Source organism: Synchiropus splendidus, chromosome 9 (assembly GCF_027744825.2).
Source record: "Synchiropus splendidus isolate RoL2022-P1 chromosome 9, RoL_Sspl_1.0, whole genome shotgun sequence".
NCBI lineage: Eukaryota > Metazoa > Chordata > Actinopteri > Syngnathiformes > Callionymidae > Synchiropus > Synchiropus splendidus.
Window position 1 is genome coordinate 24984384 of NC_071342.1, and position 25504 is coordinate 25009887.

Below are 25504 nucleotides of genomic sequence, written 5' to 3' on the forward strand. Positions count from 1 at the left end.
CTGTCTGTCTGTCTGTCAGCTCATCTGTCTGTCTGTCTGTCTGTCTGTCAGCTCATCTGTCTGTCTGTCTGTCTGTCTGTCAGCTCATCTGTCTGTCTGTCAGCTCATCTGTCTGTCTGTCAGCTCATCTGTCTGTCTGTCTGTCTGTCTGTCTGTCAGCTCATCTGTCTGTCTGTCAGCTCATCTGTCTGTCTGTCTGTCTGTCTGTCTGTCAGCTCATCTGTCTGTCTGTCAGCTCATCTGTCAGCTCGTCTGTCTGTCTGTCTGTCAGCTCATCTGTCTGTCTGTCTGTCTGTCTGTCTGTCTGTCTGTCTGTCTGTCAGGAGGTGTGTGGATCCAGCTGAACCCAGTGAACGGGACCCGGATCTCTTCGATGTTTGCCGGTTCAGTGTCAGCGGTGAAGGTTTGATTGGAACACACTTTCCATTCATCTCACTGCTGCGCTTCATTGTGGTTGACAATGGAGATATTAGACCTATTTGAGCAACATGTGGGGTCACTGTACCGCGCGTATCAACCTCTAGATGGCAGCAGAGACCAGGCCTCTCCCTCCGTATCTCTCCCTCCGTCTCTCTCTCTCCGTGAGTGTGTGTGTGTCTGCAGGAGTGAGAGGACCGCGCAGGTCCAGCCTCTCCTCCCCAGATGCTCGCGCTGCACTCGGGCTCCTCACCTCGCTGCTGCACGGACCTCTGCCTTCTCCTCCTCGTCCGACTCCCGCGGGACCAGCTGGTGAGCCCTCGCTCCGCGCGTGCTCCGGCGCCAGTCGGCTCCGCGCCACTCGGCGCTTTGGAACAAAGTTTTGCCTTCGCGTTGCGGAGTCACGATGCTTCGCCGGTGACTTCCTGCCTCACTAGCGGCACCCGCGGCGGCGCGAGCCCCCTCGTGCGCGGGCGCTCTCTCTGTGATCCGCCGCCTCTCCGCGGTCACGCAGCGAGCCTCCCGCACGTGGCGGCGCGCGGCACACACTCAGAGCGGAAGGGACACTTGTTGACAGAGACGCCCGCGGAGGGAACTCGGTGCTAGAACCGGCCCCAGCAGCAGCTCGTGTTGCTCCGCCGGCCTTCAAGGTTCGGAGGAGGGAAGTTGGACAGAGCGCACATCCGCCTGACAGAGACGCCAGAGAGGGGGGGCGGAGGGTGGGGAGGGAGGGGAACCGTGTCCTGCTGACACAGTGGCCGGCCGCAGCTCCGGGGGAGACCAGACCCGGTCTGGATCTTGTGGATCCAGGAAGAAAGTGAAACCAACGTATGGAGATGAACCTGACAGTCCTTCATTCCGCTGCCATGTCTCCTCCTCCTACCTTCTTCTCGTCCCTCCTCCTTCTCCACTTCCTACTCATTCTCCTCTTCCACTCCCTCCTCCTCTTCCTCCTCCTCCTCTTCCTCCATCTCCTCTCTTCCTCCTCCTCTTCCTCCATCTCCTCTCCTCCTCCTCCTCTTCCTCATCTCCTCTCTTCTTCTTCCTCCTCCTCCTCCTCCTCCTCCTCCTCTCCCTCCTCCTCTTCCTCCATCTCCTCTCTTCCTCCTCTTCCTCCTCCTCTCCTCCTCCTCTCCTCCTCCTCTTCCTCCTCTCCTCTCCTCCTCTCCTCTTCCTCCTCCTCCCCCTCTCCTCTCCTCCTCCTCTTCCTCCTCCTTTTCCTCTTCCTCCTCCTTTTCCTCTTCTCCTCTCTTCCTCCTCTCCCTCCTCCTCTTTTTCCTCTCCTCTCCTGCTCCTCTTCCTCCTCCCCCTCCCCTCCTCCTCCTCCTCCTATTCCTCCACCTCCTCCCCTCCTCCTCCTCCTATTCCTCCACCTCCTCCTCCCCTCCTCCTCCTCCTCCTCTTCCTCCTCCTCCATTTCCTCTCTTCCTCCTCTCCTCTCCTCTCCTCCTATTCCTCCACCTCCTCTCCTCTCCTCCTCCTCCTCCTCCCCTCTCCCTCCTCCTCTCCTCTCCTCTCCTCTCCTCTCCTCTCCTTCCTCCTCCTCCCCTCCTCTTCCTCCTCCTCCTCCTCCTCCCCTCTCCCTCCTCCTCTCCTCTCCTCTCCTCTCCTTCCTCCTCCTCCCCTCCTCTTCCTCCCCTCCTCCTCCTCTTCCTCCTCCTCTTCCCCCTCCTCCTCCTCTCCTCCTCCCCTCTTCCTCCTCCTCCTCCTCTCCTCCTCCCCTCTTCCTCCTCCCCTCCTCCTCCTCCTCCTCCTCTTCCTCCTCCTCCTCCTCCTCCCCTCTCCCTCCTCCTCTCCTCTCCTCTCCTCTCCTCTCCTTCCTCCTCCTCCCCTCCTCTTCCTCCTCCTCCCCTCCTCTTCCTCCCCTCCTCCTCCTCTTCCTCCTCCTCTTCCCCCTCCTCCTCCTCTCCTCCTCCCCTCTTCCTCCTCCTCCTCCTCTCCTCCTCCCCTCTTCCTCCTCCCCTCCTCCTCCTCCTCCTCCTCCTCCTCCTCCTCCTCAGCGGCCCAGAGGGCATTCCAGGTGAGCAGCTCGGATCCCAAGCCTCGGGTGCTTTGGAGTCCGCGGCTTCTCAATGATTATGACTCTTCCGTGACTCCTGAGTGTCAATCCTCCACTCAGCGTTGAGATACTGGTTATGACTCAGCTCGAGTCGTTATCTGGAGCTGCTGGTGTGTTGCTGAAGAGCGACTCACTTGAAGTTGAGATCCCTGATTCCCTGCCTGGTGACGTCACATGTTCTCCGCTGAAGCCGGCTGTGTTTCCGCAGGACTGTTCTCCTCCTCTGCTCCTCAAAGCGCACAGCCGCGCGTTAGAGTGCACGGGCCGGGGCCGCGCGCCGCCTCTCTCTGCCGGAACACGCCTGGAGCCTCCTGACGGTACGTTCTCTCCCCTGACTCCTCTCAGGACCCCGCGAGGGTCTGGGCCACTGCACCCAGCAAGCCGCTCAGGAAGCATCACTGCACTAGATGTGGCAGTGGACCACTCAAAATGCCGCCGGCGGCAGCAGCAGCAGCAGCATTCTTCTCGGGTCTTGGTCAGATCAGACTCCGTGTTGACTCCAGCTGGCGGTCGCACGGTGTCGGGTGGGACACGCTGGCTTCCGGGGAGCACGCACACACTCAAGGCTGTTCCCAACCTCACGCCAGGGGTCTCCACCTTTAGACCTGCGGAGAGCTGCTCATGCACCGCGATGTTTACCGATGCACTCAATTGTACAAGACGTTTTTTATCGCTTTGCAAGAAACAAACAAACAAAAAACTAAAAAACGATGACAATAAAATGTAAAGCTAGATTTGGACTTGGAATACAAACATAGCGCGCCATGACCTGATCCTCAACTCTGTAGAAGTAAGAGCGAGAAACAGGTCAGTGTGCAAGTGGGGCGGGTCATTTCGTCTGTGGGACAGACCACATTCACACCATGAGTCTCGTGCCTGGCGCAGCGTGGATGAGACACATCGGTAAAGAAGAAGCGCGTTCCCCATTCTTGGTGAAACCTTTGCTGCGCGCGCCTCCGGTGCAAAGCCGTTGGCCGCACTTGCGCGAGTCGCCCACGACGCCGTTTGATCGACGGCTGAAGTTTTGTAGGTAAAGGGGCGGGATCTGAGTCTCAGGACGTTGCTCTTTTTTATTGGGCAGATTTATATATTTCGAAGTGTAGTCAAACTTTGCTGCAAAACCTAGTTAAGATTCAGAAGTCCTTCCGCGAGCTGGCGGCTGGAGAGCCACGCGTGAAGGTGCCTCAGCAAGTTTCACCTGACCATCAAAGGAGCGAGTGTCCTCTGAGGGTCTGAACCACTGACAAGGCCTGGGAGGCGAGGTCCCACCTGTCTCTGTCGGAGCCCGTCAGTCAGGCGAGCCGCGCCGCTGGAAGGGAGAGAAGCTCACGGGGATTTGGTAGTTAGCCCACAAAAAGAGCGCAGAAAAAAGAAAGACAAACAAGGGGCGTGTTTTTCTTTGTTCATGAGCGAATACTCACAATATCTCCGTGAAAAAGATAAAGCAATCAGAAAAACAACATCACATTTTCTAATTGGATCGGAGGTTCCGTTTTGGAACGTACCGATGTCAAACGGAAGGTTCTCCGTTCAGGAAAGCATTCCCACGGGAGACGCGTGTGTGCGCGCGCGCGCGCGGCCACATCATGGGGAGCTCCTGGACAAGTGTCCGTCAGCCCGGCCATGACCAAATGTGCATTTTTTATATATTGAAATGAGCAAGTTATTAACAATGCGTAACCGGATACTACAGAAATACTTTAGAAAAATGTTTTTAAAAAGCAAAATTTGAGAAACAATTTGGTGCAGCAACACAATGAGGGTTAAAAGGAGGGGTTGATTCTAGCTGGGTTCCACTTCGGTCCAGGTTCAGGTGAGTCACGTGTTTAAGGTGAGAGGGCTGGGGAAAGGGGAGTGGCCATCAGAGGTCCTGACCAGGTGCGTGTGGGACGGAGGGGAGGACGACGGCGGGTTCCTACCCTCGGGTCACGGGCCCAGAGAAACAGTGTTGGCCCTCTGCCCGCGGGACGGTGAGGCTCTAAACACCAGCCGCTCACTTGGGGTCATTCCTGGATCTCTCGCCGGGACAGCAATGTCTCGGATTGAAGACATCCGAGACATCGTTTCTCTTCACAAACGAATGCAGCAGAAACACTCTCAGTGTGGCGCGCAGGTTTCTCGTGAGAGAGTGTTGTCATGCTTATCTGCGTCAGGCTCATGTGCGTCACCGCACTCCCATCCAGGTCTCTGCTGATAGCGATGTTCCTCAGCCTCAGCTACCTGCATGAGCAGGTCAGCACTATAGTGTACTGCAGTCCTGTGCAGTGGGTTGACTTGTATTTCTCCTCATGGCCTTTTGCCGGTCCGCACTCAGTGACTTGGCAAAGCACTGTGGACCACAGATGCTTGAAACAGTCGGTCATCTCCAGTAGTGAGTGGAGAGGTGATGCCGTTTCCTTCAAACGTGTCCTGAACTGGAGATGTCAAGAAGCGCTCAAGAAAGTTCCAGTGAATCTCTGCTGTGAGCTGAGCATCACTTCGTGCTCCTGGTGACGCAGCCACACTCAGTTCCATCCAAACCTCCCAGCGCGAGTGTGTGGCGCGACGGCGAGGGGCGTGCTGCTGGGTGTGGGCTGCATGGTGGTTCCTTCCCAGACCCGGGGTCCACTTTGGAGCGATCGGGAACCAATGTTTTTCCGAGGCGACAGTTAATATCGCGATGACAGTTTAACAAACAGTCGGCCACGGGGCCGTAAACCAAGTGCAGTTACACTGTGGCCTCACCCTTTACGGCCCGACGTGATTTGATGTCGCCTCGTTCTGACGGACGCTTCCGATGACACCTTCCGGAAGCCGAGGCCATGAATGTCCATGCCTTCTTCTGTTTTCTGTTCATGGCTACCTTGGGCTGAACGTGAAGGAAGGAAGGCATGACTTCTTCAGAAACAATGGATCACTTTCAGGGCGGGGCTTGGACCATCAGCCAAAGTCCTCCAGAGCTGTCAGGGCCTGCAGCACTGCTGAGTCGTGGCTCACACCAGCCATCGCTCCACTCTGACCGGGGGTGAAACATAGAGCACTTGAGTTGGGCACCACTGAGTCCCAGCACAGTCTCTCTGGAGGGAAGCTTCAGTCTGCATGAGACAAGAAAACCCAGGGTGGTTTAACTGGTCCCAGGTGAGTCAGAGTCACGGTGAGGTCCGGTGATCCAGCCGGGCGCCGCGGCCTCTGCAGACACAAGAGCACAAGTTTTTGCTTGTTTCACCTGAATGCACCTCATGAACTTGAAATGACCTTCAGCTCTAAGGTCAAGGTGAGTGAGGGAAGTAAAGTCCATGTGTGTGAGTTTGTGAGATGTGACGATCTGGCCGTGTGTTCCCAGGATCAACTGTCTGCCAGCGATGGACCGTGCCGCTGCCATCATGGTGGGCAGCAGGATCCGGGTCATCGGGGATGAGCTGAACACTGCCATTCAGAGGGTGAGTGAAGTGCGTGTTGAACTGCGGAAGGAAGCTGAGGGTGGAGCTCCTGGAGGGAGCCCCAAGTCCATTAGCGTTAGCTCCCATGAGACATGAGAGTCTCACTGTCTGCAAGCCACAGCTTAACAACTCTCTGAGGTGGCTGAGGGGCGAGCGGCCGGGTCGTGTGGGCAGCGCCATGATTCATCAGGCATCAGCGCGACCCACCAGCAGGACCTGACATTGCCATGTCTGTGTGTTGAAGAGTTCAGCTGGGGTCAGTTTTCAGGATGGCTTTCCTTTCATAACAAGCTGTGACTCGTGTGTGTGTGTGTGTGTGTGTGTGTGTGTGTGTGTGTGTGTGTGTGTGTGTGTGTGTGTGTGTGTGTGTGTGTGTGTGTGTGTGTGTGTGTGTGTGTGTGTGTGTGTGTGTGTGTGTGTGTGTGTGTGTGTGTGTGTGTGTGTGTGTGTGTGTGTGTGTGTGTGTGTGTGTGTGTGTGTGTGTGTGTGTGTGTGTGTGTGTGTGTGTGCCAGATGTAGCTTTACTTGAGGGGCCCTTTTGCCGGACCCCACGAGCCTCAGTTGAGGATGAAGACTACAAACCAACTGGGTCAGTTATTTGGTTCAGAGTCCAGGTTCAGGTGAGCCATGTGTTTTGGTTGGTTAGGTTTATAGGGGGACAGGCTGGGGAAAGGGTGATGAGAAAAGATAAATAGAGACATGTGTGCCGGAGTGAGGCTGTGTGTGTGGGTGTGTTAATCCTTGGGACTTAAACCCCCCCCCCACACACACACACACACACACACACACACACACACACACACACACACACACACACACACACACACACACACACACACACACACACACACACACACACACACACACACACACACACACACACACACACACACACACACACACACACACACACACACACTTTCGTTGTGTATTTAGGTGATGAAGGAGCGGAACATTTGCGTCCGCCTTGTTAGAGAGCGAGTCTCCGATGGCCATATTTCGTTCCTAATACATTCCTGAATTATTATTATTTCACGAAAGTAGACGTTTGACCTGTGACTGGCCGGATTTCGTTCGAGGAAGGGCGCCGCGTCTGTTCGCGGCCTCGTGATGGTGCGCGCCTGGCTCCGGCCTGCGCGCTCCTCGGGACCGTCCGCGCACCACAACACCACTTCGGTTCAGCGCCAATAACCCAGCGACTTCACCGCACACACTTCCAACACCTGCCCGAGTCCAGAGCGATCGAGGAGCAGCTCCCGTTGGGTTCGGTGACGGACACCGATGACCGGCCTTTCAAATGTTTCCGTCACGTTCGACGGAGGAACGCGAGTCCGTGCTGCGCCCTCGGTGCCGAAGAACGTCTCCTCAGCCGCGCTGGATACAGCTGAGAGGCTCAGTCGCAAATGTATTGGAACCACTGTGAAGTCAGTGAAGATGAAGTGAGAGCCCTTCAGTTATGGTAGAATTATCAGCGATGGCAGCACTGGGAATAATCGTGGTCCACAAACAGGTCAGTCTTCCCAGCACAAACAACTTTTCTTTCGACGAGACAAAGGTCAGTGATCAGACCTTGCACTTTATTGCACAGATCTCAAATTGCCAACAGCCGAACTCCAGAGACGCTCGGGTCAACTGTTCCTCAGCTGCGTCACAGCGGGCTCACCGTGGCCACTGAAACAGCGGTCCGACAAATGCGCCAGAACTTCCACCAACCCGGCCGAGTTCCGACCCACCTGCACGCGCAGGGGTGGAGACCGGTGCTGTGGATCCACTGTTGGCCACCAGTGGGCTCTCGAGCGTCGCTCAGCGCGAACACTGCCTGCAGAAGTGACGTCAGTGGCGTCACGCACACCGCCTCGGACCGAGTCAGAGTCGAGCCGGAGTCCCCGCAGTGACGGCACGGCTCTGGAAGCCGAGGAATGCTGCGCTTCGATCCAGTAATCGGGTTGTAATGTGCTCCGTGGCTTGAAAAACAAAGCCCTGAATGATGACAACGACAGTTTAATTTGAGATACACGACACATTAACACCAAAAGAACTAAATGTGAACATGTGCGCGGTGAAGCAAGTTGAACACAACTTTGGTTTGACTCCATGCTGCTGACACACGGATCTGTGATCTTTAGATCGTTGAAACCCCGGTCCTCAAAGACACAGCCCTTTTATCCAGAGAGGAGTGAGAAGTCCAGCAGGAACACAGGCAGACAGCGCGCGTGTGTGGCGGTGGTTTCAGTCGCAAGGATTCAAGGGACGCGCGCGCGCGCACACACTCACGCTCACGCGAACGCTCACGCGCACGCTCACACTCTCTGAATGCCAGGTCCCACCGGCCTCTCCAACTGAGCCACCTCATGGTTTCCACTGGTTGTAATGGTCCGCGTCTGAATATAAAGACACACTGTTGCCACTCTTGCTGAAGGCTACACTGCAGAAGCTGCCCTGAAGACCAGCTCAGAGCAGGAGCCGAGACTCCCCTCCCCGTCTCCTGCCAGAGGCCCAGTGTCAGTGTGCAGTGGCTGCACACATGAGCAGAAAAACAACCACTGATCTCCTCCTGTCTTGTGTTCCAGAGAGCCCTGGGTCCAGCTGCTGTCACCATCCTGGAGCTGCTGCAGGATGTTCCCCCCCTGGTGGCCGTAGGATGCCTGTCCTTCGTGATGGGATGGTGCTTGTGTCGAGTGGTGAACGGCCGCTCCTAAGTCAAAGGGCTGAAGAACCCAGCAGTGGAGAGGAAAGTGTAGCTCATGAAAAGTGAAATGTAGCGCTCCACCCCCATCCTGGTGGCTCCACTACACCAGATCAAGCACTCTACACATCCTTCTCACTCACCAACCACACCTTCTGCTTGCTCTACTTTCAGTGATGTCACAACGTCACGTGCTTCACCGTGCTGCCAAGTGGTCACGTAGCTGTGACGTGTTCTCTCAGGTCTGACCTGCCCGTGTTGCTCCTCACTCCCATGGCCTCATGTATAAAGTGGACTTCTGCATCCCACACTGACGCGGAGGGCAGCCATCAGCGTGTCATGCGGACATGTTCCGAGGCCAGGGTTGGCGTGAGACGTCAGATGGGGTGGCGCTGCTTCCATTCCATTGCTATTGAAAGCCCCCGCCTGTTTCGCAGTCACTGAGATCCTCTGCAAATAACCCTAGCCACGGGCAGGAGACGGTCCTGTACTCCACTGACACGCTGGAGCCGCCCTCGCCGTCAGTACAGGACGCAACAATGTATCGCGCCATGGGAGTGAGGACGGGTCGAATCCGGTGCTGGGAAAATCACATGGCTGGATCCATCAAGGTCCCGTGATCGCGGTGGTTCTCACCTCACCCGTTTGTTTCTGTGCAGCGGTGCAGACTCTCGCCTCTCGTTTGATCTGATTTTGGATTGGTCACCTCACCCGTTAAAGAAGAGTCAGAGTCAGCTGCTCGATGGATGACTGATATGTCTGATACAGCCAGTCAGCCATGTTTGTAGTCCTCGTCACTCTTTGTAAAACAGTGTTTTTCAAATGATCCATTTTGTAAGTATTAGCCAAGTATCACTGGGCGAAACAGAGACATTATATTTGTATCCTATAGCTGCAGGTCCATGAATGTTGAGAACAAAAGGTCCGTTAGGGACCGTAGAAAGTCATCCCCACACAACAGTAGTGTTGATCAAGCTGCCTGGAGGCGTGTTACTCTGCCAAGCTCAGTTAACGCGGGACCCTCCTCCCTCCATTGTTTTTAAGCTCTGACGTGTGCGGTGTCATTTCCTTCCAAGCTGTAATGAGACCGTTTTTTTCCCTCATGTTTGTCGCCTTATTGTTGCCTCTTTGACTACACTGTATGATGACATGTATCGGCCTGTGAGCCGTTCCAGTAAAGCTGTGTCTGCGCCACTTCTGATGAGTGCTTCAATCATTTTAAAACACGAGGAGAAGTTGAGTTGAGTTTTCTGGGTCTCTTCCTGTGCTCCCCCTCAGAGGAGCATTGACCCGCGGGTCTGTCTGGCCTTGTGTCATGTTGTTTAATAAACAGCTAACTTGTGTCCCCGTGGTTTTCAAGTCAGCCGCCACACGCACCTGACAGAGGCGTAAAACACACATCAGGTTACATGTTCAAAGACTAATTCAAAGTCCAATCCAAGTCACCACCAGAGAAGAAGCAGCTCTTACAGAGTACAGAAACTATTCGGCTTCCTAGATGCAGATGGGCCTCGGCCCAGAACCCAGCGATACCAGCAGTACCACGGCATAGCTGGACCATAGCTGGTGGTGAGCAGTGATACTGGGTCTGAACTTCCGCGAGAGTTGGAGACGTCTGAGAAGGGGTCACTGTCCCAGCTCTGTGTTGGAAGTGAAGGGCAGTGGAATGAATGCGAGCTCATCCAAAAAGGTCTGTGAGGGCCAACAGTGGAAGAGTTGGGACAGGATGGGTGGACTGCAGCAAGCACATGTTCCCCTGGAGATGGGTGAAGAACACATGTTGACCATGTAAGGAGCGATGACACAAGCATAAAGACGCCGCCCTCAGCCGCCGAGCGGGTCCCTGGGAACACGTCCAACAGCCTGTGGGCTCACATGCTGTGGATAGGGTCTCCATGGCAACGGCTGACTGGCGAGAGAAGTGTGTGTGTGTCAACAAGCTGGCGTTGCCATGACGGCCAGTCAGGGACCATGCTCCTGCATGGAGGTCAACTCACTCGCCCTCCTCACCTCCACTGACTGACACGGTTAGTTAGACACAGCTATGCAATTTAGTGTGCATACTATTATTGTCAGGACAGTCAAGCTGCAGTCGACTCTTGCTGGCGGATCAACTCCTGACTGTGTGTGTGGAGCGACAGACATGAGCGTGAGAGAGCTACGCTGTTTTCTCCCAGCCCCTGACCTTCACTGAGGCGAGTGAGAAATGCTCTGCGTGCGGCTGTTCCCTGCCCTGCCTCCTCCCTCCCTCCCTCCCCCAGACTGCTTCGGTGAAGGAAGTGATCATCCACCAGGTGCAAATGCTCCTCAGTCACGTGAATGAGAGCGCAGCTCCCTCCTGCACCATGACTGACTCGTATCATGTGACAGAGAGCCACAGCGTGTGTCACCCGACAGCCAGTGACCTGATGCGGAGGAGCTAAAGCTACAGTAGTTTCCAGTACTGCAGGTCAGTGAAAGCAGACGTGGGCCCCTTCCTCCATCACAAATGTGTCGCCCTGAAATCCTGGAACGCCGGGGAAGCTTCCGACCAAACCCACTCACAAGACAGGTCGTCAAGACGACAGCACCAGGAAGGGCAGGCCTCACGCCGCCGTGTCGCTCTTGACCACCCGCAAGACTTTTGGACTACGAGACAAGCTTCAGAGGACCAGTGTCCTGTCCTGGGCGCCTGTCTGGAGAAGACCCTGGACGCTGCATAGGCCAGCGCTCCTCTTCATGATTAACACAGAAATACAATCAAAATAAAACGGTTACTACGGCAGATACAAGTCAAAAACATGGTTCATGAACAATAAATACACATAAAATGGCAAATAATGAGGTGGGAAACAACGTCCCCAGAAGCAGACTACAACAGAAATGAAAATGGCCTGATCATTCAGATTCACCTTGAAGTTTTCTCTCTTTTGCCTGTGCAGTGTCTGACTGCATAACAAGGTGCAGTTCCACTCCACTGTAAGGGAAGCACATGAATCCTGAAGCAGCTTTATCAGGCTGAAGCCAAAACTGTAGGGGTTGTGGTCTCCTGAATGAACGTTGATTTCAATCTCGGTTGATGCGTCATGTGACATGGCAAGTGGTGCCGTCTCGTATTTTCGTGAGATGGGAGGGAGCAGAGTGAGGAGCCGTTTCTCTCAGAGAAGGAACGGAGCTAGTACGAGGGAGAAAAAGAGCCAGAGGGAATTTTCCAAAGTGCGGGGGGAGTCTTCCCTCCACTGCAGACCCACAGCTCAATGAAACAATGTGCCCTGTTACAGTGAGTCACAGCGCTCATTGGAGGCCCACTGAGACCGGGGTGGAAGGAGGCAGGTTTGCAACCCTGTGCGTTGTGGGGATTTGGCATGAGAAAAGGGAAACAACTGACTGAATGGTGTGGGGGAAAAAAAGATCAAGGATTTATGATATTGATTTAGGACGATCAGCAGTTTCACTCCAGCGGCTCCGGCTTCACAGTCAGACGAGGCGGACTGCCAGGCTTGCAGTCAAGAATGAGACTAAAGGAGAAAGTGAAAGAGAAGGCGTGCGGACGTGCGCCTCCTCACACGCCCAGCTTGGAACAGGCCAATGCCTCCTGTCTCCAATGCTTTTTTCCCACGATGCCACTCAAACAACTGTAGACTCCAGGAAACAAACAGCCAGATGCTCGAGTGAGGACGTGTCGTCACACGCTAACTGGAGAACACTCCTGGGCCCCCGAGCTTCTGGCGCGGCTCACAGCAGATAAAAGGTGACCACGTCACATGACGCCACTGTGTGTGGCCTGCAGGGCTGCTGCGTGGCTGGTGGACATCAGGGCTGAGCAGCTTCTGGACGATCGCTGGGCTCCACACCTCTGTGAGGCCTGGGCTGGACCATGCCCTAAGCACAACCTGCTGTGGTGTGACCACCTGCTCTCTCCCCCGGAACCTCACCTGGGACCCTGGAGAGCAGGTCTGATCAGATCTAAGGTGAAGGTCATCGAGGAAGAGCAACATGATGAGAGCTTGCAGGGAAGACTGCTGCGCTTCTCGCTGGAAATTCAAGGATAAGACTGTGGGACTGTGGGTTGAAAGCAAAGGAGCCACCTGACTGGACTGTTAGCATGTGGCTAATCACTTTGGGTCTGTCTCACACACATAAAACAGAAATGACATCATTTCAATGAGACCAACAACCTCACACTCAACAAGTCTCACGCAGCCAAAGATCACTGCAGGAAACACATGCCTCAGGGCTCCAGTGGAACAGGCTCAAGTCACACGTGATCCTGCTGGCAGCGCTGTGGCATCACCACGACAACACAGGAAAGAAGTGCCGGCCTCGTCTGAATATTGACTCATGGTTACTCTCATGCAGAAGCCAGTTGAACCAGCCCTCCATTCAGACGGGCGGCAGATCCACGGCTTTCATCTTTTCCTCAAAACATGTCTTGTGGCATGCAGCTTATAAACATGTTCTCACATTCACAAATGCTTCAAAACATGTATTTCCTCCAGTCATTAAAGCACCGGTGCTGGATAATACACTGGTGAGTCGGGCAGTTTCACACTGCAGGTCAGTCCGATTCGCCCCCTGCCGTGCAGCCTCGCACCTCAAGCCATGTCGCTTGTTTCTCCTCAGCTGGTGGCGCTCAGCGCACAACAGCTGGTTTGTGACCCACGACGAAGCACGACTCAAGTCCTATTTACCAGTGTCACGGCCTGATCTGGTCCGCCGGTGCTGGAAACGCATGCGCACATGGTTAGATCAGGTAAGGATGAAAGGTTTTTTTACTTATTAAAATATATATATTTTTTTTTACTTTAAATATTTATTTAATTTAGAAATTGTATGTTTTTAGTTTGAAGTTTGTTTTTTAATCCCGCATTATTGAATCAATAAACATCCTCCAATACATTTGACCTGCGCAATGTATTGCTTCCAATACATGATCTTCATTGTATAGGAACCATTTCTCCTCACATTTGTTTCACATAGCTTGAAAAGGAGCAGGAGTGAGCACTTCTGCCCCTGAACAAGGTTTATGTCTACCGTGGTGTAAAGCTTGAGTCCGTTCATGTTGTTGATTTAAAAAAAAAAAAAAAAAAAGAACTAGAATATCAGATTAAAAACATACCATTTCTAAATCTGGACTATTTTAAGTAAAAAAAAACTATTTTACAACAGTACAAAATTGTCATGAACTTTGCTCAATATAACCATGAACGCATGCGCTTCCCAGTAAAGGTCAGTTGGTAAAACGTTCAGTTTCCGGTTCCAGCAACAGAATTTCCGGCGGACCACATCAGGCACTGATAACCACCATGGGCTTGACCTCCTTATTTCTCTGTCACTTCTCAACACTACCAGTCGTCGGACCTCCGGCACGGCTGGAACACAATGTGGTGTGTCACAGCCAAAACTAAACATGAAAGAGTCTTGTCATGTTTGTCTCACAAGGAAAACTAGCGCTGAAAACTAACCCTGACCTGGAGCTCTCAAATGTCACGTACGATGAGACGTCGTCAGTTAAGCTGCTCGATAAAAACACTCACAATAATGAGCCTTTCGGGTGTGTGTTGTCTGAAACAATAAATCACACAACAGTTTTCAAAAGTAAATACCACCTTCGAGATGCAAAACTCAGACTAGTCTGCAGCAAATAAATACCTTACCGTAAATATCGTTCATTTCTAAATACTCACCTTAAAGATCATTGCATATTCCAATTGAAATGAGTTTTCCAACATGAGAATGCTGATGAGGCTTACTTTTAACCGTGTGTCCAGTATGAGCACATGAATTTCAACTAACTGTGATAAAAGTCCAGTGTCTGAGAGCGATAACAAGCGCTAAAATCACTTCAATGGAGGCTGCAGCGCGGCAACACTGAAGAAGCAGAGCTGCAGCCAATCCAGGCTCCAGTCAGTCATTTACAGTGCACCACAGCGCCACCCTGAAGCTCTTGTATGTGTTCACCTCCAGTGGAAAAACAACAATATTTGCAGCAGCAAATACATCTTCAGGTCAAAGGAGGTCATGCGTGTTTGAGATTCCTGATATGACTCGACTGAAGTGGAAAACAGGAGCCGAACAGCAGTCAAACTGCGAGTGTGACTCATCTCGTGTAAGTGAAATATCAATATCTGCGTCTCCAGCCTGCCGTCATCACAAGTCAGCCTGTCTTCGGCTCGTGCATGAGGACACAGAAAGCCCTGATCAATGGAACAAAGACGACCCCAGAGACCAGAGAGAGGTGGCGATGGAAACCTAAGTGAACACGTTAGAGAGAAATGCAGGCTCAGAGACTCTTCAAGAGACTCGTCAAGGCTTGGAACGATTCGTTCTTTTTCCATTCATTGTAATGGGAAAAATCCATTCAGATTTCAAACAAATCGGTTCTGGAGCGGCCGTCTGGAACAGTGGAGCAGTGAAGGTAGAGGCGTGAAAGTCTCCCAGTGAAGGAGGACCACACTTGACACACACCTGACACAGCTGTGTGCCCTGCTCGCTGCTCCAGCAGCCAGAGAGCGGCACCCGGCAGCAGAGGAACAAACGGATGGTTAGTGGGAGGCCAGTCAGTCTCAGAAGACGAGGACTTCTGTTTAGTTGCCACCAGTTTGATGACAGCCACTGTCGGACGTCAAGGCTGACTTGTACAGTGCAGCAGGGTGCTGGCCCATCTGCTTCACTTAACATTGACACTGAAACCAACCGGAAGACGAAAATGGGACCGAAACACAGACTGATAAAGCCAGTCACACAGAAAGAAACAATACAGTAGGTGCTCGGGCTGTGTCACACACTGGTGCAAAAGGAGATGAAAAAGAATTCAGAGGCTGAAGAGCGAGGGAGAGACCCGGCCCAGTCAGCGTCCTGATTCTGATTCTGATTCGGGGAAGGAGCCTTTCTGGCCCAGAGTGTCTTGGGAACGCCACACGGAGGGTTTCTGTTGATGCTCCGGCTGCTGGGGGAAAACATTCTGCCAGACAAACTAGAGTTCAGCAACTCCAGGAATCCAAACTTTGTTAAATGAAATGAAATTCAAATTCTTTCTGGATTTGAACCGAGCCACCACTAGCAATAAGCAGAAGGAGAAATCAAAACTGCAGCAGTCATAATGTGCACTCTTGACTCAGAATATCAGTTGGCTTTTTAACACCTCCAAACTCGCAGAGGCAGATGTTTCTCTGTGGGCTACTGTGTGTCACACTGTGGCTGGGCTGAACGTCACATCAGATCATATCTCCAGCGCGTATGTCCAAGCACGAGAGCAAAATCAATCTGTAGTTCTCTCACTTTAGGAAACAAAGTGGCTGAACAGAGCCGCTTGAGAGGGGGGACCCTAAAAACCAGGGAAACACCAGCAAAAAGATATCAGCCACTTCAGCTGACAAACCTGCGACAGCAACAACAGAGAAGCCGTCGAGCCGGCAGACAAAGGAATATCTGAGGATGGGACGGACCAGTGACGTGCACTCAACGGAATGAAGAGGACCCACAAACAGGAAGTGGGTGCAGCACAAGTGTTGTGTGGAGGTGAGATGGACAAGAGGATGTTAAGAAGTGTAAATATGAAACCTATAGAAAATTCACTTTGGACTTCCATGGACCAAACATCATAAGAGAGATAAAAACATTTTGTCCATCTTCTATCAATGTCTTTTGAAGTACAGAAAATATAACAGGGACGAAACAAACAAAACAAAGACCATGTTACATTTACGGTTGAAAATGTAATGGCTGAAAAAGAAACGGCACAAAAACATCAGTAGTTTTTGTCTGATCTCAACAAACAACAATAAAGGCTGAATTTGGGATCCGCCTTTGTTGTTTGTGGGTTATTTGTTTTACCTTATTTTTTTAAATTTTGTTGACAGCGCTTTATTCTGAAGCCCTTTCCTGGTTGGTGGGCTCCCCACCGACCATGACAAGAGAGCTGATTCTGATTAGGGGAGGGGCGGCCCGTTCTGGCCCCCAGTGTCTTGGGAACACCACACAGTTAATGTGTGTAAACACGCTGCCAGACAAACTGGAGTTCAGCAACTCCAGGAATCCAAACTTTGTTACATCACATACCCCCAAATCCTGTGGTCCCCGTTAGAGAGTTTTGTTGGGTTTTTTTTGAGATCCAGTTCTTTGTGATCGAGAGCATTTTCACCATCTGTGTGTGAGGATGAGATCTACAGTCTAGCTGCTGTGTGATGGGAATTTCCAGCCCCCTTTATTTTCCTGTCCAACTGCATTTAACCTTCTGTGTTGATGTGCAGCACTTTGTCTGTCCAAAGGTGCTGAGAGATCATTCTGAAAAGGCCTTTCTCCAGCTGACTTTCAGAGCCTCATCTTGTCATGGTGCTTTGTGACCCCTGCAGGACGCCAGTGAGACCACATCAAGCCCTCCAGACAGACCCTCTCAGCAAGATGACTCAGCATTCACTCTACAGCAAGGCCTTGTCCTGGATAAACCAACACGCACCAGCCAGCATTTTTCTGTTTCTGAGGGAGAATATGGAGGCTTCCAGTCGCATGGATCCCAAACAAACCTCAGCTGTTCATTCACATGGAGCAATGTGAGTGTGGTGTTACATCAGCCACTGCTCACGAGCTCACAAGCTCACGAGCGCCAGGCGCAGGTGAAACAACAGGAAGTGAGAAGCAGACAATCATTTCTTCATCTGGAGATGGAAATAAGAGACCCTGATCAGTGCAGAAGAACACCAAAGCAAAAGCTGAGAACATGATCCAGAGAAAACTGCCACAGCTGCACTGTCCAGGTTCAGCAAGAACAAACATGAGGCCAACAAAAGGACAAAACATTGCATGAGTTCTGACCGTGTCCGCATCATCTAAAGTGTCTTATGCCGTCATTCATCACTGTAAACATTCATGCATTCACTCGCAAGCAAAATGATTTCATCGCGTGCGTGTTGATGAAGTGATGAGTCAAGAGCGTCCTCGCTGCAGGGTCAGTCCTGACACCAAGCAGCATTCAGCGATGAGTAAGCAATGTCGCAAGAACAGGACCATCAACACCCTCGAAAAAAATCATCACCCAAAAAGTCAATAGGATCAATAAGATGAAGCTGAAACATGAAGCCGAAACAAGGAATTCAAGCCAGTAGACTTGGGATGAAATGACTGACGTGTCAGCAACAGCAAGTGGTTATTTACTCGACTTCACCCGGCGACCTACGCGGTCCCTCACAGAAGGTTTATCCTGTGCAAACAGTGACTGTACCTACTGCGGTTAGAGTCACAGCACGAGGGGCCTCGGCTGCTCTGTGTGAAGACCTGACGCCACCTACTGGTGGACAATGGGATATGGACAATGACGTAGGGATTCTTGACTCGGACCGCTCGTCGTGTGAACCGGCTCATTCCTGGCCGTTTCCTGAGGATGGTCAGGACGGATCTGCAAGAAACTATTGGGTTCTTATGACACGTAACTAGGCCACAGCTTTCTGTTCAGTCGGAGGGAGGATCGGAAGCTCATTCATCCAACATCACATGGCTAAAAACATGGATTGTGCAACTTCATTTCACACGGTATTTTCAAACTCAATGGCGGCTGAGACTTTTTGTCCCTCCTCCAAACGACCCACAAAAAGATCTCATAAACTCACCAACAAGCCTTAACATCTGAACAAATGTGCTACGATCATAACGCCTCCCCGCACAAATAATTCATACGGAAATATCACGCTCAAATTAAATTAAAATGTAATTAAAACTAATAAGGAAATGTTCAAATTAAATCACCGAGCTAATTAAGAAATTATTGAAGACCCTTTTAAAGACTGGAAATATTGAAAGTACAAAACGCTAAAATACGAACATAAGACATTGACATCATCGAATCACAAATAAACATTTCTCCCTGCGGAGACACTTTTGAAATTCTAGATAAAATAAAATAAAGTGGTCGATTTCGTGCAGCCGTCAATTATGCATATGATCACAGAGTTATTCGCATCAAAATATGACACGCATTGTATTACTTTCTATTGTTCCTCAAATTGAATTGCTGCTTCGGTCCAAACACTGCTGCAAGCATATGACATTTGTTTGCAATTGGTTCGTTATCCGATGAATTCTGGAAGCATTTTGGAACCTTTATTAAAAATAATCGAGTCGCTCCGCATCCACAACATCAGAAACCAGGCCATTAACATTGTCTCCAAGAGTCAGCTGAACGAATATTACCGGTGTATAATCGCCCGTCTCCGATGAATAGCTTTCTGAAAATGATCACTGTCTATGAGCAGTTGACGTATTCAAATTAAAATTGCATCCGTTTATTCCTCATCATTACTTCCGTATAATCTAATAAACTAAACTAAAACAAAATGAAAAACATGCTAGTGTGCGTCGCTCACGTGTGAACAGGTCCAGACACACCTGCGCCGGCCTGACCCCGGACCGGAGGCCCGGACCGGAGCCCGGACCGGAGCCCGGACCGGAGCCGAGCGTGTGAGGTGCGCAGAAAGACGAGGATGCGAAATTGAGCCACCTATGACTGTGAAGAAATTGGAAAATGTTCAGAGGACCTGCTTCAATTCACCATGTGGAGACCATGCGTTTTAGAAGTGTGAAAACGAAATATGAACAGAACGTCACAAATCAAGGATGTCATATCAAGGGAAAACAAACCGCAAAAGGTGAGATTCAAAGACACCTTTCAACGGCAGAAAACAATTTCATTTGCAGGAAATGAGATGACAATTCACTCGTCAAAACATGACTCATCTGGTGAAGCTGCGGCGGCTGTTAATTGTGATATTTAACTCAGTGGCCGCGGAGTCACGCCATTATTACTCAGCAGCCGAATATTCGGAGTGAACAAACGGCCCACAAATACGAGACTTTAAATTGGAGGCCAACAGACGGACGTGGTTCTGACTCGCCTCAACAGAGACCGAGTCAAGCAAACGAAGGCGTCCCGCCGCCTGAGATCCTCACATGCACGAAAGAAACCGTTCAAAAGCTTAAACAAAAAAAAAAAATCATTTATATTCCAGACCCTATTTTCACGTCGGGTGACGTGGTCCTTCAGGGGGGCCTCCACAGAAAACAGCAATATTCTCTTGTGCCTAACTCCCCAACAAATGGCTGATTCTTTGTGGCAAAACCCAGTTTAGCAACGATAAAATTGTAGCGTCAAATGGTGGGGAAAAAAATGGAGTGAAATATTAGAAATAGACATCTAAACGTTGTGCAATGTCAATACGAGCGGGCGCTCGCAAAAGACGTAAAACAACAGACGCGCGAGCAAATACGAGCCTCAAACTATCTCGAATGAGGGGTCAGTGATTGGGTCAAAGGATTAAATGTTGCGGGGACTTGGGGTCCGATCTGAGGCGCGCGAGGCCCGGACGCAGAGCCACGCGTTCCGGTAGCGGGTGCACAACATCTCACTTCCAGCGGTGACCGTTCATCTCACAAGAGTCATGTCTGCAGAAGAGAGCCATGGCTCTGCCTCCCAGCTCTGGTCCACCTGCGCGTGTCGGCCTCGGGAGAAACACGCCCGATCATCTCAAGCTTTTTCGTGCCACTTGAAACTCATGTCACGTCCAGCTGCAGACACTTTCACGCCCACGCTCCAGAAGAATTCGACGATGCCAAGTTTGAATGTTTGAAAAGCCAAATTGAACTGTCCGACAAGACGGTTCGCAGTCTCGTGTATGGCCTTTAAACGCAACACGAAGTGCTTCCCAAAACACGAAGGGACTCGTGTACGGCCTTTCACGGGCATATCAAACACAGGCCTTTTATAGACATTAAATCGATGTTTTCGCCGGTGCGACAGAAGCCCTGCGTCGTTGTGTTTTTGTTTTGTTTTATTTTATTTTATTTTTACCTCAAATTGAGTGGATTCATCTTATATTCCAGAGTACTTAGTCCGGACAGTTACGGTCGTGCCTGCCCCAGCCACTTCTGCAGAAACATGCTTTTTTTTTTTTTTTTTTTTTTGACCACAGCGCACATTCACTCATTCACACGCACACTTGCATCTCTACGCTTATGAGGACCTCTGGTCCACATAACCCTTTCCGCAGCCTCTCGTTCTGAACCAAACCGTCCCAAACACACCCGAACCAGCACTCTGAACCCAGTTATAGTGAGCCAGTTATTTTGACGTTTTCATCCTCAAAACTCCGTGTGGACCTGACAAAATGTCTGCACAAAACAAAATGTCCGACAGTCTCCATTGTTCTACACTTCCCACCAAAATGTGCAAAACAAAAATTTGGTTCCATTCGGATCACATCGCCTCCAACACCTCTGAACATCAAGGCTCATGCTTCTCTGCGCCATTTCAGGGCTGGATTTGCGGAAACTCTTCTCACTAGCTGGAACCGCATCAACCCTGAGATGACTGACATGTCAGGCACCTCCGGTTATTCGACTTCTCCCTGTGACCTTGTCGGAGAAATCAAATCCCTCACTAAAAGCCCGGCTCGTTTCTTCACCCTGTGCATCGACAGTGGCTGCGGCCTAGTCGAGCAGAGGCTTGGAAAACACCCTGAACTGCTCCTCCCGCGGGCAGAGCCGAGGCCTCGGCTGCTTTCTGTGGAGACCTGACGCCACCTGGCGGCGAAACATGGCAGTACACATGCGTGACTCCCATTTGTCAGCAACCAAATCACTTCAATAACGTGTCATCGGAACCGACTCTTTTGTGGCGACGTCTTGACACTTGAGCGGGAAGCCAGCCCTGCTCTCCTCTGAGATTGGGAGCAGACCTGAGCGGTGCTGACTGTGTGGACCGGATCAGAGGCAGTCTCACACAGAGGAAGTGGTCAACACCCTGCAGACGGCTCTGGAGTCTGGACCCCAGCATGCAGATGCTCCCTCTGGACTGGACCATCCGAGGCTGACTATGGACTCCACTAACTAGACCAGTGACTCGGTCTGAACGGAGATGACTCGGCCTTTTGGATGAAAAGGCTTGTTTACTGAGGTAAAACTGAACTCGGTCCAAAATCAAGATGAGCAGCACATGGCTGAGCCTTCCAGATAAGGCAGCTCCACCTCTTCACCCAATCACCCACTTTCATTCATCAGCAGCTACAAATCCCTCTCATTCCTGATGGTCACATGACCGCAGCAGCACACCACAAGAGATTCAGTGGCAGCATGTTTCTGTCGGCGTCAGGGGCATGAGCAGCAGGAAAACATTTCACCAGCTGCACTACGTGTCTCATGAAAACTTGAGATTACTTGAACTATTAAGAACTATAACGCAGAAGTTCATCATTGCTGCCATACTGTACATGTCCGGTAGGTGGCAGCATATGACAGACAGTGAACACAGGGTCATGTTTCTCGTCTGATCGTCACATCAGTGAAGCTCAGTGGAAGTGGCTCTTCAAAAGTCCAGCCGATGAGAGGAAACTTTTTTTTTTTTTTTTTTTTTTTTTCAGAAAACACAGAGACCTTTCTGCCCTGTGGCTGGGCAAAGTTTTGTAGTTTTGGGAGACAACACCAGCTCAAACCATGTCCCATAGTTTGGGGTTGGTTAGTAATGTTGCAGGAGCTGATGCAGCAAAGGAATCTCCGCCAAAGTGCACTCGTCCTGTAGAAACTCCCTATTCACTGGTGAAACACTGCAGCTACTGACACTGGCTTGTTCTGTTGCCAGGCTGTTTGCACAAACACATCCAATGTGTCCAGAAAGAGGCAGCGATATGGCAAACTATATCATGGTTCATTGATGTGTTGACTGACTTTAAATCACTGTTTGGATGGGATCACTTCTCTTTTGCATGATGTGACTGTAGTTTCCAGACAAATCCTTGGCTTCTCTGCCTGAACTTGCTTCATAACAACAGTGATTCTTTCTCTCTTCACATGTCTTTTGTTGACAGTCCATGAGCATCAATACAGCTTGGAAGTCAGACGGGTCAGGTTAGCTCTGTTAGCTCTGTGAGCTAAAAACAGCTGGAAGTTGTTGAAGCATGTGAGCGGCTTCTTGGCTGTGAGTGTGTGGGCAGAGGAGCGCGGCGCACCACAGCAGCGCTGCTTTGACTGAGGGAGGGATCAGCATCAGCATCAACACACTCTACAGTAGAGTGGAGAGAAAGAATGGCAGCCAGTCCATGGGATCATCTCCTCACCTTGGTTGCTCCTCCACACCTTCTCACTGTCATGACTTCATGGCATCATATGGCCTGCCTCTGTCTCCGGACACATGAGGTGACTCTGGGTCATTTTCCCAGGGTCCACCTGACAGCTACACACTGGTTGAAAAACGCAGTGTTATAGGAGCCCCAGGAGCACGGCTGCCCCTGCTGTCTGCTGGGGATCATTACAGGCAGGATACTGCCTATATGAAATAATAATATGAAACATTGGGTCAGAAAACTGCGCGGAGACAGAAGCAGGAGGCTTGGCTGCACCGTCCCAGTAGCTGATACCAATGGTAAACCAGAAAACTGACTTGAATTCTGGAACAATTTCCTTCCAAAACGTGTCATGCCTTTGCTCAGACATGCAAGTGACTCATCTCCTGAGTCATCTCTGTCAGCGTTGTCCCCGTCCACCCACGCCTCACCTCCATCTGCTGCTGCTGCTGCAGAAGACACTGTGGTGAGGCTGCTTTCAGAACCCCACGCTGACTCATGACATGCACCATGGAGCCGCAGCGCAGGACCACACGAAGCTACTGTGAGAAGCGACGCAGCCACGAAATGCCCGTCCCCGAGTTGAGCTCAAAGCTCTCAAAGTGTCACAGACCTGGAGATTGGAGGTTGGCAGCAGTTGAAAAGCACAGAAACCCTGACGACTCGACAGACCCTCCATCTCAGAAACCCTTCAGTGACACCAGTGAGCAGGCTGATGCTCCTCCACGGTAACAGCCGCACAGCTCGCAACACGACAAGCCTCCAGCAAGCGTCCGACCACACCGGTCACAGAGACGTCCACCAGACCTCGCTCAAGCTGTGACATCACCACACGCTTCCCTGATTCCCCATGACGAGGTCTCCTCCAGCAGAGGAAACTTCTGTCTGTCTACAATGACTTGAAAATATCAGAATCTAAGAGTCTTCAGCAGCACTCACCAACACAGAAACAGCTTTTAAAGACACTGGGTCCTACCTGATCTTCGTCCTCCTCTTCATCTGCCGCTCGACTCTGAAACAGACACCCATGATGCTCCAGTCATTCCTGAGGAAACATCGCATCATCAAACTCCCACAGGTCTAAAGGTCACACACTTCACACACACACACACACACATAGAGGGAGAGAGAGAGACAGAGAGAGAGAGAGAGAGAGAGAGAGAGAGAGAGAGAGAGAGGGAGAGAGAGAGAGAGCAAGAAATCGAGTGAGAGCAAGACAGACAGACACAGAGAGAGAGAGAGAGAGAGAGGGAGGGAGGGAGGGAGAGAGAGAGACAGAGCAAGAAATCGAATGAGAGCGAGACAGACAGACACACAGAGAGAGAGAGAGAGAGAGGGAGAGATGGAAACACATGATCTTTTAAGGTCAGTTCTATCAAGAGTCATGGGAAATAGAAGTGACACCACGCCTTCCTGAGACAGGGACCACGTGACCAGGACTCTGAACCAAACTGGAACCCGGTTATAATGACCTAGTTGTCTTTGATGGAAGCCATTTGTTTGAGTTCCATCATATGAATTGTTTATTTCTCGGAATGCTAACCACAAACTAATGTAAGAATGAGAACGAGCATGGAAAAGTTGAACAGATGACGTTTCCATATTTTGAATTTATTTGAAATAGTTGCCTCAGTTATCAGTGATGAGTAAAAGTGTTGCAAACCATGAGCAATTGCTGAAGGACTGAATCTAAACTTTGAAACGCTGAGCAATGACCAAAGACCTGCGTGGGAATCTGGAGGAGCAGCGTCTCTCCTCAGTGGCTGGTGACTCAAAATAACAAGGTTTCTGTTTCGGCCCTGCACCCATGAACAGGACTGTGATGAAGAACAATGAGCGATGACTCACGCCCCGCCTGTAACACTCACCTGTTTTGCACAGTCCTGTCCAGACTCAGGCACAGTCAACACCCAGGCTTGTTAGTCCCTCACTAGCATCAGTCCCAGCTGGAAGACAACACAGGTATCGTCGGGCACATTGGTTTGCTCTGAGAGGCGTCGCATCAAGAATCAGAATCAGAATCAGAACTTCTTGCCATGGTCAGTGGGGAGCCCACCAACTAGGAAAGTGTTTTGGAATAAAGTGCTGACAAAAAATTAAAATAAAATAACAACAAGGCCGTTCGCCAACTCAACAGTATATGAATAAAGTATGATCAAACATGGCTGGTCATAATTAGACAACTAGGCCGTCAGATAATACCCTGGAATAAAATAGTCTGCAGTAATCAGATTGGGACAGCGGGGGGCAGCAAAGTCAATCACAGCGCGAGAAACCGGATCCAAGCGCGCGTAACTGCGATGACGAGAGCGACTTCAGTGAAAAAGGCAGTCGAGAAGAAGAGAGCGGCCTCGTCCAATCATCAGGCACCTGATGGAGCCACTAGGTGGCAGTATAGAGCCGTGAGAGTAGCACTTGCTCTCGGCAGGTGCCACTACTTCAATGCTCAGGCTCGGCACATTTCAACCACTTGCAGTGGTCAGTGGACACATCTGCCGAGTGTGTGGAGCGACCTAGTTCTGAGCATTACTTGTTCAAGAAGAAGTGCCAGATAAGAAACTTCCTGACAGGAAGTCCTCTTCAGGCCAGCGGCTGTCACAAGGCGCCGCGTCTCTGCAAGTCTGATGCGCTTGGTCAACCTCCGGCGAGCGGGCAGGCTGGAGGCAGCCTCCACCGCCCTCGGGACCCCACGAAACAAGGCTCAAGTTTGCCTGCTCCACTCATTTTGCTGACTCAGCACGAGGGTCAGAGCCGATTTGGGGAACAACACTGTTTGTTCCTGAAAAGAAACACGTTACGCAACTCATAAAAAGCGAAGCGGAAATGAATGGTTTCTGTG

General features: G+C 51.2%; 1 protein-coding gene and 1 long non-coding RNA gene across 3 annotated transcripts in view; one reads left to right on the forward strand and one right to left on the reverse strand.

Moving 5' to 3' along the window:
- The first annotated feature begins 277 nt into the window (after window positions 1–277).
- On the forward strand, window positions 278–9918 carry LOC128764551 (uncharacterized). Its single transcript, XR_008415777.1, has 4 exons — window positions 278–729; window positions 2685–2793; window positions 5799–5895; window positions 8466–9918. It is a non-coding gene; the product is annotated as an uncharacterized LOC128764551 (long non-coding RNA).
- The window catches only part of anapc1 (anaphase promoting complex subunit 1), a 57371-nt gene continuing 34305 nt past the window's right edge, over window positions 2439–25504 (reverse strand). The window contains exons 54-56 of one of the 2 annotated variants that reach the window (XM_053874354.1): window positions 24534–24611; window positions 23642–23677; window positions 2439–5644 (exon numbers count right to left, since the gene is read on the reverse strand). The gene's annotated coding sequence lies outside the window, so the exon portion shown is untranslated. Of the gene's footprint in view, window positions 5645–23641; window positions 23711–24533; window positions 24612–25504 lie in introns of both variants that reach the window. The other variant, XM_053874353.1, reaches the window with a different exon arrangement.